Below are 15,861 nucleotides of genomic sequence, written 5' to 3'. Positions count from 1 at the left end.
TGTTTTAAACCATGTTGTTTTATGTTCCATATGGTTAACCAACGGTTAGTAAGATTGTGTTTTCGTCACCTATGTCTTGTCGTGGTTATATGGTTGTCAGTATCGCCATAGGGTTCTCGTAGAGAGACCAAGTTTGTACAATGTCCTATGGGAGAGTGGCTTTTGAGTGGGGGGTACACCCAAAGTGGTTGGCTGGATAACCCCTCGAAAGTGAGTTAATAAATGATAACCTAATAATTGATTAAGGGGTGGGTAGTGGGAAAGCCTAGAATGGAAAACCGATCACCTTGTCTTCACAAAGGGTTGGTAAGGCCTACATGAGTCTTGGATGGAACCGGGGGTTCGAGAAATGTTAACAAGATAACCCAGGTGGGGGTCAGGACCTAGGGAGGCCTACCTAGGGTAACCATCACAAACTATGCAAGGACACTCTCTCTTTAGGGTCACTAGTGTATTGTGATGTTGAGTTCACTTGGAGTATTGTGGAGTCACACTTGTTTTGCTTGTGTTTGCTTGAGTGTCTTCTGATATCTCCTAGTCACACTTGTTTTGCTTGTGTTTGCTTGAGGGTCTTCTGATATCTCCTAGCACAGTGGGGTGATTCCATTTTGGGATCACATGGTCAGGTGGTAGTGCCACTTCCCATCAGATTTTTATGTTCATGCCTTCATGCGAGGATTGGCTTCACAAATATTTTCGTGTTTCATGATTCTTGTATCATCTCATGCTAGAGATTTTTGTATTTGAGACCTACGTGGTCATTTGTATGAATGGATTGTGTTACCTTGGCATTTGGTAAAGATGTAAATTCATTTGGAGTTTTAGTTTTATCGCTTTATGTGCATTTATCACATTACAATCTCATTTGGAGTTTTCTGTATGGTTTTTGTACCTCGTCCATACAAAACGACAATGCACTGCACTTGCGTCCCAGGCCTACGTGTTCATCCTTTGGATAGAGGTTCAACATAGTCATCTAGGAGCGTTCTCTGCATTATGTCTGTTTAGTTTGGTTGTTTTTATCCCCTGGCTCACCTTACCACCAATTCGAGTGAGGTATTGGAGACTGGATTTGTTCTCTAGGATTCATCATTCTTGAGGTAGAAAATTTACTTTGTTACACAGAGTAAGAGTTAAAGAAGGATTCTGGAAAACACTATTACAATCAACCATTTAATCTCCAAGAAGAAAACATAGCTATGTTAGATAGCCCAAAAAATGGAAATATCAAAGACTACTAAGAAGAATTGGTTGTAGCATCAGTCATTGAGCACCAAAAAATATGTGGAGTTATTTCCCTAGACTTTCACAAAAATGAAAGGTATTAAGGAAGAAGTAAAGACTATGAAAATACAATTAAAGGAGGGTACTAAAATACATTGGAAAAGATGATATTGCCTAAATACCAATATGACTAAAAGGGTGAAAAGATAATCAGATAAAATGTTGGCTACCAAAATAATTAAACCTATAGGAGATTCAAAATGGAAAAACCTTATGGAAATACCAAAAAAAGAGGGGAGAAATTTGAGCGTGTAGATTTTTGGGAACTTAACAAAGTACGTATATATAACCCATTCCCTACCCCTTTACAGAATAAATATTGGAATCTATTGTCAGGAGGAAGATCTATTCCTTCACTAATGGGTTCTTTGAATACCATCCGGTCAAGATATGGGTAAAGGACCAGCCTAAAATGACATTTTCTACTGAATGGGTATCTTTTATGTACGCCATAATGTCATTTGGGATCAAGAAAGCCCGTGTTGTTTTTAGCTGGATTATGGTGAACACTTTTAAGGATTTCATTATTGAAAATTTTTAGGTATAATTGCATGATTGGATAGTATATGGGCTTGTTAAAAATCATATTCAACACTCTAGACAATGCTAGAGAAATGCAGAAGCATTCAAATATCTATGAACCTGAAGAATTAGATTTTTGTAGTCCCCTTTGGCATATTACTAGTACATATCATATGTAAAGAAGGTTTGATGGTAGACCTTATGAAGATTTCTTTAATTATGAATATGTCCCTTCTGAAGACAAACCCATAAGTAAAGACATTTCTTGGTGTAGTGTCATAAAATTGCAACCCTAGCAATTTTTGACTACATTAGGGTCCTCACGCATGCGAATTCAAATCCTCTAGTATGATCGGAGACCGAAGTTGTTGAGCTTGTGGAAACAGTTTCTTCCTTGGCCTTCACATCACCCCATCCACACTCTGTCCTAGCGAAAGGGGTAGGACAGCGGTGTGGTGCCACTGTCCCCCCTTGGATAGGGGTGTGGCACCATTGTCCCCCCTTGGACAAGGGCATGACACCCTTGTCCTCCCAGTACAAGGGCGTGGTGCCCTTGTCCCTACCCTATTTTGGGGCAAGACCCTTCCTAGGGTTGCATTGTTGGTTATGCATCAGGCAGGAAACTCCCCCAATGTCAGCCCATGATAAATTTAAAATACACTAACATGTATTTAAGGGGCATTCATCCTCTCATTTATATAAAATGTGGAAATTTGATAAGTTGAAGTTGGAGAGATTCAAGTGTGCACAAGCGATCAAGCATTCAAGCATTCTTTTCCATCATTAAGCATTCTCAAGTGTCCCTTCAAGGCTAGGTGTTGCATTCAAGTCAAGGATTCAACCATTGAAGAGGAGACTAATTTCAACATTCAATTCCACACAAGAACTTCTATCAACATTGCTATCACAACCTCCCTTGAGGTGATTTACAATTCAGTCTTTCATTTATATCTACTTGCAAGTACCTTGTTTCATTACTTGGATAATTCCAAAACTGGGGATTGACCTAAAGACAAACCCCCAATATCAACCCATTTTCCTCTCTTTTTTGTTTGTAGGTTGCAGGTGCGTAGCTGTACTTTCGGATTCGAGCTTCATTTGCAGAGGCAGAAAAACCTTTTTCGTTTCGCGGATTTTTCGGAGGACCATGTACGTTCCCGCCATGGTCTAGGCAACTTTTCCTCAAATTCATAGGGTGACTTCATCTCAACATTTTATTGCTAGATCTAGGTGCACAACTTCATCCCATGTTTCAATCTCAAGTTATAATCAGTTCTTTGTCACTTTTTCACTACATAATTCAATCAATTCCTTTCCATTTCAAACAAGGAAGAGGAGATCAACTTAGCATTCCCAATTCATTCAGAATTCAATCTACCATCTTCAGGTGGAGAGATTGAATCTAGTGAATTATCCTTTCTTCTTTCTAATGTAACATGGTGAAAAGTGCTTGAAGGGTAATCAATAGCGAAACTCTCATCTCTCTTTAAGGGAAAGGGTAGTTTCTTTCTTGATTTATCATTCACCATTTTCCCACCATTACATTTTGGTGAACCTGACATCTTGCATTCTTTCCTTTGAACAACATTGCATATTTTTTATTTACAAGTTTCAACTTTCTGCAAACTTAGTGGTTAAATCATTCAAAACCCTAGTTTTTAAAATTAAAATTGAGCTTGTGATTTGTAAAAATTGCTTGTGGTTAAATAGATCTAAAAATTGTTTTGATTATCAAATTCAATTTCCTCATTGTCTTGTTCAATTTGCAATTTGCAATTTATAAAATTAAGAGGTTACTTGTTAAAACCCTAATTTTTAAATATCATCTTGAACTTGTGTAAAAATTGGATTTCAATGTAATTTTCAAATTTATGATTTTTCTTAGATTTATCTTCAATCCTACAATTCAAAATTTCAATTTCCCCCATTTTTCCCAAAATTCAAATTTTAAAATTAATTGGTTAGGTCATCAAACCCTAATTTTTAAAATTAATTGGATTTTGCGTGAATTTCAAATCAATTTCATTTACATTCAGATTTCTAAATATTTTCCAAGGAATCCCTATCCATTAGGATTGACCCTTTCCAGAATTGCAATTCAATTCCTCTTTTTCTTCAAAACCCTAGTAGGGTCCTATTTTCACATTTGCGCATTCATTTTGCCCATCTAGAGATCGCAAAATTCACCAATTTTTTGGAGTTAGCTTTAAAATCATCATAATATCCATCCCTGAAAATTTTGAAAAAAGTTGGTCGGACCATGTGCGTTCCCGTCACGGTCCTCAACTTTTTTCTCAAAATTTCGAGAGACTGTTATGACTATATTTAATAGCCTAAATCTAGAAGATTGGCTAATTTTGTCAGGTTTTAATCCCTCTCGAATCGAAAATACCTCCAAAATTCAACATTTCAAATTTCAAGAAAATTTTTTAAATTAAGAGGTTAATTATAATCTACCCTGAGTTTAAAAATTCTGATTTTAAAACTAAGTGGTATTCCCTTGGCCCTAATTTTAAAATTCCAATTTCTTTTCATTTTTGGGAATTGCGTCATCCTCTTCTTCCAACAAAGTTCAAATTGTTTAATCAGTATTTTCTTAAATTTTGCATTAATCAATTTTGTAAGCTTTGTTCCAAAATTCAAAATTCAAATTTTCCCTCTAGTGCATGAGTTTTACCATTATTAGTCCTACCTATCCTATCCCCGTTAGATGAAGCAGTAGAATTAAGGCTTCCCAAGGTTTAATTACTGAGGAGATGGAGCCTAATTTGGATGAATTCTTTAATGAGGATCATGTTATTTCTTCCCATCCTAATCATGTGCCTATTCACCCCATTGATGAATCCCATGATGAAGAAGAAGCTTTAACTAGGGTTTATCTAGATCAACTTTCCACATTAGACAATCAATTTGATATCTTTCAACAATGAATGTCCCAAGAATACCCTAATAGTGAAGCTCTTCCATTAATTGAAGGTCTTAAGCGCATGCTTTAAAGTGATAAGAATGGAATTGATATATTGCATGGAATTGCACATATTGTTGATTCTAATGTCATGCCTATCAAGAGTTGTGCTGAAACCCTACGTTACTCACAACCTTCAACACAAGTCAATCCTTCAATTCCTTTGACTACTCCTATGACTAGTATTCCTACTTTTACATCTAACATCATGGCTACTTCAATTCAAAATGTCATCTACAACCATTGGTCATGGGGGAAATCCCTCTTCTTCATTTAATCCTCCATCTTTACCTATGTCTTCCATGAGTGTTCCTATTAATCCTCAACCAATGAGTGTGAAACAAGGGGGCAATTCCTTCAACAACTTTATTCCTCCTTTAAGTTTCCCTTTTCCTATCCAATCATCACCAATGGCTACTTATCATAATTTCCCACCACCTTATTCTCAGTCCATGCCTTCTTTCAATAACATCATACCACCTTCTCAATCACCTATCTCTAACATCAATTCTTCCATTGAAATGACAATCAACAATCTTTCTCAAGCCGTGTCGTCCTTACAACAACAAATTGCTTCCATGAGTCAATCCAAGTTTAGTGTGCCCACCTTTGATGTTGTAAGCCTACTTTCTCTTGATATTGTTAAAATCGTGCCACCTAAACATGTGGAGATCCCTTAATTAGAACTCTATAATGGAAAAGGTGATCCTCTTACGCATGTCAAAACATTCCAAACCTCGTGTATCGATTTTTCTTATGGTCAAAGATTGCTTGCAAAACTGTTTACAAGAATACTAAGAGATAAGGCTTTACAATGGTATTGCTCTTTTCCTTCTTATTCCATCACTTCTTTCCAACAACTAGCAAATTCTTTCATCCAACAATTTCAAAACAAGATTTGTCCTAAAATCACTTTGACTGATTTAATGCATTGTAAATAAGGTGTTAAAGAAGAAGTGATTGATTTCATAGGTAGATATAAGCATTTGTGTGCTTAAATTTTTTTTCGTGTGCCTAATAATGATATTCAAAAAAAATTTATTTCTAATTTACAAAAAGATATCAGGGAGAAGCTTCTTTTTTCTGAGTTTACTTCCTTTCCACAGTTGTGCACAACACTCCACAAATATCAACTGGCTATGAGTCAAATGGAGAAATCCACTCCTATGGCTCCGAGTGATAAGGGGGAGAGTGTTCAACAACCGTTTGTGAAGTTCAAACCAACAATAAGCTTCATCAAGTTCAATGATACAACCAACAGCCAGAATGTGAATGCTACAATAGGTGTGCCTTCTATTTCTAAATTTTTCTTAAGAGAAGGACAGTTTACTTCTTTTAATGAATCTTTACATAGATATTATGTCTCATTTATTGCACATAAATGTTATCAAACTTCCTCCTATAAAATAAATTGATCCTTCTAAACTTGCATCCCCTTATTTTGATAACAATTCATTTTGTCAATTTCATCGTTAGCCTGGTCATGATACTGAGAAATGTTTTGCATTGAAAAATAAGATTCAAGACTTGATTTATAATAATACTATATATGTGGCAAGTGTGAATGATAAAGGGAATAAATCAATAGCTCCTGCTAATCAAAATATTAATATTTTCACTGATCCCTTACCTTTTCATACCTCTAACATTATTCAGATTGTGCCTAATTCTCTCTCTTATGAAGAATTCACCTCTATGGCTCCAAACTTGGTTAATATGGTAGAAACACATGATATGCCTAAGGATCCTTGTATTACATTTGACCCTAGTGAGACCATTAGAGCACCCAATGGCCCTTTATAAATAGTTGCGAAGGTTAAGGATATCCCTTGCCATGGTGCCCTTATTGATCCCTCTTGCATGGTTAATGTCATAACTAAAAAGTATATTTTCACTTTATGATTGCATCAACTAATATATGATGCTTCTAATGTGGTTGTGAAGTTATTTTCTTTCTTTTCTTGCCTACCATTGGTTCTATCACCCTTCATGTTAAAGTTCATACTAAATCCATGGATGTTGACTTTGTTATCATACCCTCTTCTGAGCAATTTCGTGTGAAGTTGGCCTATCCCTGGCTATCTTCCATGAAGGATATTGCTTCTCCAATCCACAAGTGTCTAGAATTTCCTCACAATGGAGAAATCATAATTGTGAACCATAGCTTATTTCGTCCATCTAAAAGAAGCTCTGGTGTTCCTATTGATCTCTTTTGGCCTAAACAATTTCAATCTCTTCCATCAAGGAGCGATGCTCTTTTTCAATCTTATCAAAAATGGAAGAAAGATATGATTTTATCCTTAAGTCAACCTAGATCCTAGAAACTTGACATTCCTATTATTCTTCAAGATGAAGTTCTTCCCCTCACAGATAGAACTAATCTCCCTCCTAAGGACAATCATCAACCTATTCCTATGGATGTGACTTTACCTTCTCTTAAGGAGAACAACAATATTCTTCCTAAGGTTAGACCTATACCTCCTCCCCATGATGGACCTGGTCTCCTTCCTACACCTAATATTCCTCCTTTCTATGGCATAGTTCCACCTCCTTCCTCTTATCGAAAGAGGTGGCCTTCTTCTCCTCTTTCTCAACCAAAAAGACCTCAACCTAAACCTTCAACTATCAAGGATAGAAAAATTCCTACTTTTCCAAGTGTTCCTCCTCCTTCTCAGCCTTCCACTAACAATCGACATAATCATTGTGCGAGAGATCGCTGAGAAAGACACCATGTTCGAGCTCGTGAAGCTATCCCTCAAAATACTCAATCTCCTCAGACTCTGACAGTTGACATGATTCCCTTTTCTCCCGAGCAAGATGTTCAACCTACATCTCCAAACCAAAAGTTTCATAAAACATGTGATGGTTTTACTCCTATTCATGTTCTTGCTGCTCTTTCTATAAACTTTGATGAAGAAATGGGTGAAAATGTTATTCATAATGGACAACTCCTAATGCTTCTGATAGTGAGTATGAGTATGTTGGTGTGGACAATTATTTATCAGATGAGTTTCACAAACCCTAATCCTAGCTCCTAGAATCGAACAAAGTGACTTACAACATGAGCATAGTCCTTGTTTGGATCTTGTGATAACTCCATCTGATGTGCTCGATATCACTCCTCTGGCATATTGCTTGCCTTCCCAAAATAATGATCAACAAGGTCGAGAGGTGGATGCCATGCTAGATTAGCAATATTAGCACTTCAGATCTTTCTCCCTTTCCTTTCTTTCTCTTTTGTGACCATTCTTCTATATGTATCCCTGTTCTTCTATTGTTCCCTTAATGTCTACTTGGGAAGGATGGAAAGCATTGAGATCTTTTCTTGGTCTCTTTCATGTTGAATCAAAAGACATCCTCTCTTCCCTTTCTTCTAAGGTAGTGTCCTTCTTTGGGGAATGAAGATTATTATATGCATATACATACATGATATACATGAGTTATCATACAACATACTAACCCCAAGGAAAGTGACACTACCTCATATTTTGTGTTTATTATCCTTGGGTTTATTCCTCAATTGGGGGCTAAATCCTTATGATAATGTGCCCCCTCTCTTCTCTCTCTCTCTTGAGTGTATCCTACTTAGTGAGCATTGTTTTGCTTTGTAATCTTTGGTTATACTTGCTTTCATGACTCATAGTGAAGGGAACTTTGCTACTTGTAGTCATGGTTCTCCCCTTCTTGATCTTCCCTTTTACTTTGTCAATCAAAGGCATAAGACCCTAAGTGCACTAGGGGCTTGGCGCATCTTGCCTCCTTGATGTGGTAAAATTCTTTCAATCTTGTTTCCTTGTACTTTACCAGTAGTATTGGCGTACACTTATACTCTTGCTAAAGTGGGGGCTAAATCTAGTGTCATAAAATTGTGACCCTAGCAAATTTTGACTGCATTAGGGTCCTCACGCACGTGAGATTGAATCCTCTAGCCTGATTGGAGACCAGAGATTGCTCAACCCTCATAAACAACTTCTTCCTTGGCCTCTACATCACCCCGTCTACACTCTGCCCTAGAGAAAGGGGTAGGACAGGGGCATGGCGCCACTGTCCCCCCTTGGATAGGGGTCTAGTGCCCTTTTCCTCCTAGGATAGGGGCATGGCACCCCCATCCCTACCCTATTTTGGGACATGACCCTTCATAGGGTTGCATTGTTGGTTGTGAATTGGGTGGGAAACTCCCCCGATGTCAGCCTATGACGAAAATCAAATCCACTAACATGTATTTAAGGGGCATTCATCCTCTCATTTCCACAAGTGAAAGTTGGATAGGTCGGAGTTGGATAGATTCAAGTTGCACAAGTAATCAAGCATTCTTTTCCAGCATTGAGCATTCTCAAGTCTCCTTTCAAGGTTAGGTGTTGCATTCAAGTCAAGGATTCAACAATTGAAGAGGAGATTTATTCCAACATTCAATTCTACACAAGAATTTCTATCAACATTGCTACCACAACCTCCCTTGAGGTTGCAGGTGCACAACTATACTTTCAGATTCGAGATCCATTTACAGAGGCAGAAAAACCCTTTTTGTTTTGCAGATTTTTCGGAGGATCGTGTATGTTCCCATCATGGTCCAAACAATTTTTCCTCAAATTCACAGGGTGAATTTGTCTCAACACATTACTACCAGATCCAGGTGCACAAATTCATCCCATATTCCGATCTCAAGTTATAATCAATTCTTTGTCACTTTTACACTACATAATTCAATCAATTCCTTTACATTTCAAATAAGGAAGAGGGGATCAACTTATCATTCTCATTTCATTCAGAATTCAATCTTCATCTTTGAAGGTTGAATCTAGTGAATTCTCCTCTCCTCTTCCAAATGTAATTTGGTGAAAAGTGTTTGAAGGGTAATCAATAGTGAAACTCTCATCTCTCTTTGAGGGAAAGGGTAGTTTTCCTCTTGATCCATTATCCACCAATTTCCCACATCACATAGTTGTTTTACACTAGGAGAGTTGCAAGTTCATGATTTTACCAAAAAATAATATAAGGGATGGAATCTGGTGTAGCATGAATACATCTAACTACATATCACCTATGACTAGATGCAATTCCTATATTCATGATATGGCAAGAGGTAAGAGGAAATCATTATTATTAATGATTTAAAATACTTTGGCCAATTTTTTTTACCATGGGTGATACTTAAAGAGATGAGTGCTCTTGAGCAAAATAGTAGAGGAGACCATGGATGGAGAGGGAATCACAGAGGGTGACAGAAATAAAACCCAACTCGATGTTGTAAGGAGGGGAGGGATCGTCATCTAGTGAAGGCAAGGAGATCATACTATCACTGAGCAAGCTAAATCCTAGGGAACCCATTGGAACTATGAAACAATGTGTCAGATAGTTGGAGGGGGTGGCAATTTTTTCAAGTAGAGTTGGAGACATTGCAAGAAGTGTTAACATTGGTGACGATCCCCTAGAGATTCAAGCACCAAACCATCTCTTAGCATTCATGAAGGGTGAGTGTAACACAAATTTTTTTAGGTGCTTCATTGCTAAGGGGTGGATGAAGGTGGAGACACAATAGATGATAGATTCTTGCATTCTGACTCAGCCAATAGTAGATGGCCAACCTGGTCTTTTGAGATCACTTTGGGAATGGAGGTCACCTTGGGTAACTTCTTCTTGTAGCACAAGAAGTTGGCGATGGTGCAAGTAGAGAAGGTAACTATTCATTAGGAACATGCCCTTGAGAATCAGAGGCAGTAAGACAAGATCTAGCCAACCACATACAAAAGGCCTAAGAGCAATTAGCTCGGGAGAATTCATGGGTCACTATGTTGGAGAAAACTATGGCAGAACATATCTAGAAGTTGACGGAGGAGCAGACGAGGACAACTTTGGCAGATAAGGTTACTCAATTGGAGGCCGAACTAGCTAGTAGAGATGATTAGTTGAAGGGGAAACTTGAGGATCTAAAGAAGAAGGATAAGGAGTTAGAGAAGATGCGAAAACAACTCATGGAGGTTGTATACATGGTCAAATACGCTTAAGAGCGAGAGTTAGTATCAAACAAGTGCCTTCAACACCTACAACAACATTCATAGTCTGACAACCCTTAGCCTTCTCTACTTCTAGGTATGTCCTCTCATCCCTCTCAATAGTTTGCATATACTAGAGTTAGCTCCCATTTTGTTTTTGTTATCTGGAAGACAAATTTTTATTTTTATTTTTTTGGGGGGGGGCTAATGTAGATGACAAATCTACCATTCGTAAATAAATAATTTTTTGGTTATATGGTTGTTAGTACTTGGTAGTGTAACTAATTGTTCCTGAAAGGTTGTGTCAATTGTTAATGGTTGGCAGTCTTAACCAATTGCTAGGCACTATATATGTTGGCATATTGTATGGGAAGCGATGGAGGAATAATATATACACACTTACACTCGGTAATAAAGGAATATCATTCTTTCCATATGTTGTGTTGAATATTGATAGCTATCATTTCTGCTATGTTTATATATTTTGTTTACTCTATCTAAATTGAAACTATCCCGTTTGAGAGTAAACAATCATTTCTACTATGTTTATGTATTTAGTTTAGATTTTAGGGTTCATGTCTAGTCTATTTTAGGGTTTATAATTTTATAGAACATTCCACATTTATAATTTAAAGTTTATATTAAGGCTAAATTAAGATTTTTATTCTATATATAAGGTTAAGGGTTTATATTGAAATGAAGTTGATTTTTTTGTTTCAAATTTTGAGTTTTAATGATTACAAACATTTAATTTCATTTTAAATGTTTTGCTAGTTAATAAACCTAGATAATTTCTAATTTAATTTTATTTGAATTAATTAGTGTAATTACATGGGTTTGATAAACAATAGTAAAAAATTAAATTTTAAAACTTAAACAAAAACTTTACATTAACAAATAAAATCTTTGTTTTGTATTAACAAATAAAGTCTTTGTTTTGTAAAATTAAATTTTAATATCTATAATTATATGTATAGAGCATGTTATATCCACATTCATTCAATTGTAAAATATATATAGTTTTTATATATTTTGCTCATATTTCATTAAGTTTTGCCCATATGCTTCATTCAATTGTTAAAATGTACAATATTCAAAACTTGGCACCGCTAAGAGTTGTCATTTAGACAGTTATCTTGGTTACGTCTACAACTTATCCCTCATTGCTTGACAAGAAACTATAAACCATAAATTTAGGATTTTGGGGATTCTTTATATAACTAATTAAACTATTGTTTACTAATTCGCTAGGCCTTAGCCGCATCCAACTGGAGCTAAACGGCAGTTTGAACAGCGCTAGTAAATGGTTGAAAGATAGATAACTGCAGTTTGGGTGTTAAGAGCTACCGGATGCATGATGCATGATTCATGCATAGATTGGGGGTGAGAGTTCAAAAGGGGAGGACGAGGAGGCCCAAACAAGAAAATGAAGCAATATCAGAACCAGATGAAATGCAGAGCAGTGGGAACAAGATTTGGGCTGAGAGCTGAACAAGGGAGGAGGATTCCCATAGAGGTGAAAGAAAGAAGCAAGAAAATGGATATAGCAAAAAGGTCCAATTCAAACTGAATATTACATTATGATGAAAGAAAGAAGCAAGAAAATGGATGTAGCAAACAAGAAAATGAAGCAATATCAGAACCAGATGAAATGCAAAGCAGTCGGAACAAGATCTGGGCTGAGAGCTGAATAGGGGAGGATTCCCATAGAGGTGAAAGAAAGAAGCAAGAAAATGGGTGTAGCAAAAAGGCCCAACTCAAACTGAATCTTACATTGTGATGAAAGAAAGAAGCAAGAAAATGAATCTTGCAGCACAGTATCAAAAAGGCCCAATTCAAACTGTAGTCACACAAATCTATCCAGTTTAATTAAATAAATATTCGCTATTTATTTGATTAAAAATCCACTAGCCATCAGTTAATTAAATTAATATTTAATTAATTCATCTCCAAACATTCTTCTATTAATTAAATAAATTATTCAATTTATTTTAATTAATTCATTAAATCCAATTTCAATCAATTAAATAAATAAAATCTATTTATTTAATTAAATCCCCCTATTCCTCTTTTAAATAAATTAAATAAAACATTTATTTAAATCATTATCCCCTCCCCACTTGCATTTTCCTACAAATGCAACTTGCACATATTTATTGAAATAAATGAATTTTTATTTTAATAAAATCCTATTTTTCCTCACCCACCAAATCCACTTGCAAAATCTAATCCCCTTCTAGATTCTTCTAACCCCTTCCTAATTAGCCTAATCCATCCCCTAATTATTGTCACATTCCTAAGCAAAATGGAGTCACTTCTCAAAGACTCCAAAGTCTTTGAAAATCATTTAATGCTTTGTGTGTTCAACAAAATAACCCCCAAAGTCTTCCAAGACCACTAATGGCTCTTACATGACCATTTATGGCTCTTACATAACCATTTATGGTTATTTCAAACTTGTCTCCCCAAACATTTATTGTTTTGACCATATTCATCCATTTCACATTTGCACAAGAGTTTATTCATTCAACCAACCTTGACTTTAACTCCCAAGGTCATGTCAAACATTAAATGCTTATTCCCTCTCCTTTCAACCTATCTCACATTGACACTTGTCATCCTGGGATTGGGTTGAAACCCCTCACATGGATTTGAAATCATTCAATCCTGACCCTTGTTGAGATTATTCAATCTCAACCATCCATTGCTCCATTTTTCCTATAAATAGAGCCCATTTCTTCATAATCCACATCCTGAAAACTTGTATGCATTTAAGCTATAGGCATTTTAAGAGAGCATTTTAGCATAGCAATCTAATATATATTGTCATTTTGGTTAAAATGAATCATTTTTAGTATCAGTAGCATAGTATTAGCTTTTCATTTCATATTTGAAGCACAATACTACAATCTCAATCCTCCATAAGCATCCATAGTGCAAAAAGCTGCTGAGAGCTACACTATTTTGGAACTTGGAGAGGAGAGGAACAAGGGAGAAGGAGCTAAGACCATGCTAAGAGGCATTTGGAGATGTCTCATTATCTTTGTCTCTTTAGTTAGATATATTAGCATGTTTTTAGTGTCTCTCTTGGTATGCCTTTTTAGATTAGTTTTTGATTGACTAACACTAATGGTTTTTGTGTCTTTTTGTGTTATTTATCATTTGCTAACCTTGTCCATATAGGAGGGAATCACAAACGTTTGCCCAAATGATTAAGGGAGAAATATACTAAGCAAAATGGGAACAAGATTTGAGCAACAGGGGAGGGGGAGGCCCAGGCCCAGGTGGAGGATTCCCATACAGGGCAGCAACATAATCATCTTCAGTGAGGAAGCGGCGGAGGAAGTCAGTCTTCATCTTGGTGTCTTCATCACCCTACTCCTCTTCAACGAACTCGAATACCCACTCATCACTGTCACCGTCACCGTCAAACTGAATCTTGATCATGGCCTCCTCCAAGCTCTCCACCTCCCTGAAAGTTAGAGGAACCACCATCGCCCAACTGTCGAATGTCCCACCATCGCCCAACTGTCGAATGTCACAGCAATCGCCGATCGGATGTCGTGGTTGGACAAAATGGGTGAGCAAATTATGGAGGAGATGGTGTAGGTGATGTTGCTTCTCCTGCTGCTCCACTTGTTCTAATTCAGATTTCATGATTTTGATTTTATCAGGTGAAGCAGATTCAGGGGTGCGTGTGCGTCTTCTTGACCGCATCTTGGGAGACTCAGGCTCTGGATTGTTCCCATTCTGCTTAGTATATTTCTCTCTTAATCATTTGACTCAGGTTCTGGATTGTTGGGGCATCAAGAAAGCCCATGACTGGCAAGTTGAAGCTACTCTGGTAGAGCCTCACCACGCTTCCAGTCGCTCATCAAACAAACCATCTCTTCTCTTCTGCCCCTGCAATTGCATTGTACCCCAACCTTTGTAGCTGCACTTTTATCTCTACAACCATGCCATGGTTGTCGCCTTTTTTAAACTCCAGCTTGGAAGCATGATTTTATCAGGCGACGTAGATTCAGGAGTAGGGTGCGTCTTCTCGACAGCACCTTGGGAGACTCAAGTTGTGGATTGTATAAATAGACTTGTGATAGTCTATGAACTGGTTAATTGGATATTGGATTGTATAAATAGATGTGTCCAATTGTATTGGATATTGATGAATAAAGAGAGTTCCTGCTTGAGAGTGTGGATGTAGCCATATTTATGGTGAACCACTATAAATATTTGTGTCTTGTGTTTTTGTTTATTTATTTTTTATTCATTTATGTTTTAGTTTAGTTATTTTTATTATGTCTCTCTTCTCGTATTGAATCAACAAAGAAAACCCTCACTGGCAAGTCAAAGAACTCCAGCTTCTTCATTGTAAAAAAAATGTAATAATGTAATTGAAATCAGAGCATTTTCTATCTTTGTATTTTGGAAAACCACCATTGGATTACAGACTTGACTTCTTCTGTATATAGAAAATGTTTATAAGACATTTAGGGAAGAAGTTAGTGACATGTAAATGTGAAAAATCTATTACAGTTACTGATTATTATCCTCCTAACTTGGTAGATTATTTGAGTAACAAATATTGGAAAATAACACAACTGCAATTTCACAAACTCATAAAAAACGCAACACAATGAACACAATATAGGGAAAACCAGTATTGCAGATGAGGAATATATATTAACTACAACAAATCAAGAGATACAAATACTACTTGCCTGTTACCTCCCAATTTCTCCTGCTGAGATTCCACCCCACTACTATCCCAATGCTATCACTGCCCTTGCTAACACTGCAAGTTCTTCACACAATTCATTCATTCATTCATTGTTTTCCAAATGCCCCCTAACCCCCTTATATACTACTCTCATTGGAAAACCAACGGCCAAGATTAATTCTCAATCAACGACTGAGATTAAAAACAACTAAACAACCCTAACCAAATTGGTTGCTAGAAGTTTCTAAAAAGAGTCAAATAATTAATAAGAACTATTTGAACTCTAACTACATTTGTTAGCAAACAATTATTTACTAATTATTTAGCAAATGGACAAACAACCAACTTCTCTCTAAAGAAGATGAATTTTGCCTTCCCCA

The 15,861-nt window shown here is 36.6% G+C and overlaps 1 pseudogene; it reads right to left on the bottom strand.

Annotated features, from left to right (window-relative positions):
• The window catches only part of LOC131046419 (uncharacterized), a 37,432-nt pseudogene extending 23,489 nt beyond the window's left edge, over positions 1-13,943 (bottom strand).
• Between the last annotated feature and the right edge of the window lie 1,918 nt (positions 13,944-15,861).

This window comes from Cryptomeria japonica, chromosome 1 (genome assembly GCF_030272615.1).
Source record: "Cryptomeria japonica chromosome 1, Sugi_1.0, whole genome shotgun sequence".
Taxonomy (NCBI): domain Eukaryota; kingdom Viridiplantae; phylum Streptophyta; class Pinopsida; order Cupressales; family Cupressaceae; genus Cryptomeria; species Cryptomeria japonica.
Note: the sequence above shows the minus strand (reverse complement) of the source record. Positions and strands in the feature narration are given on the sequence as shown.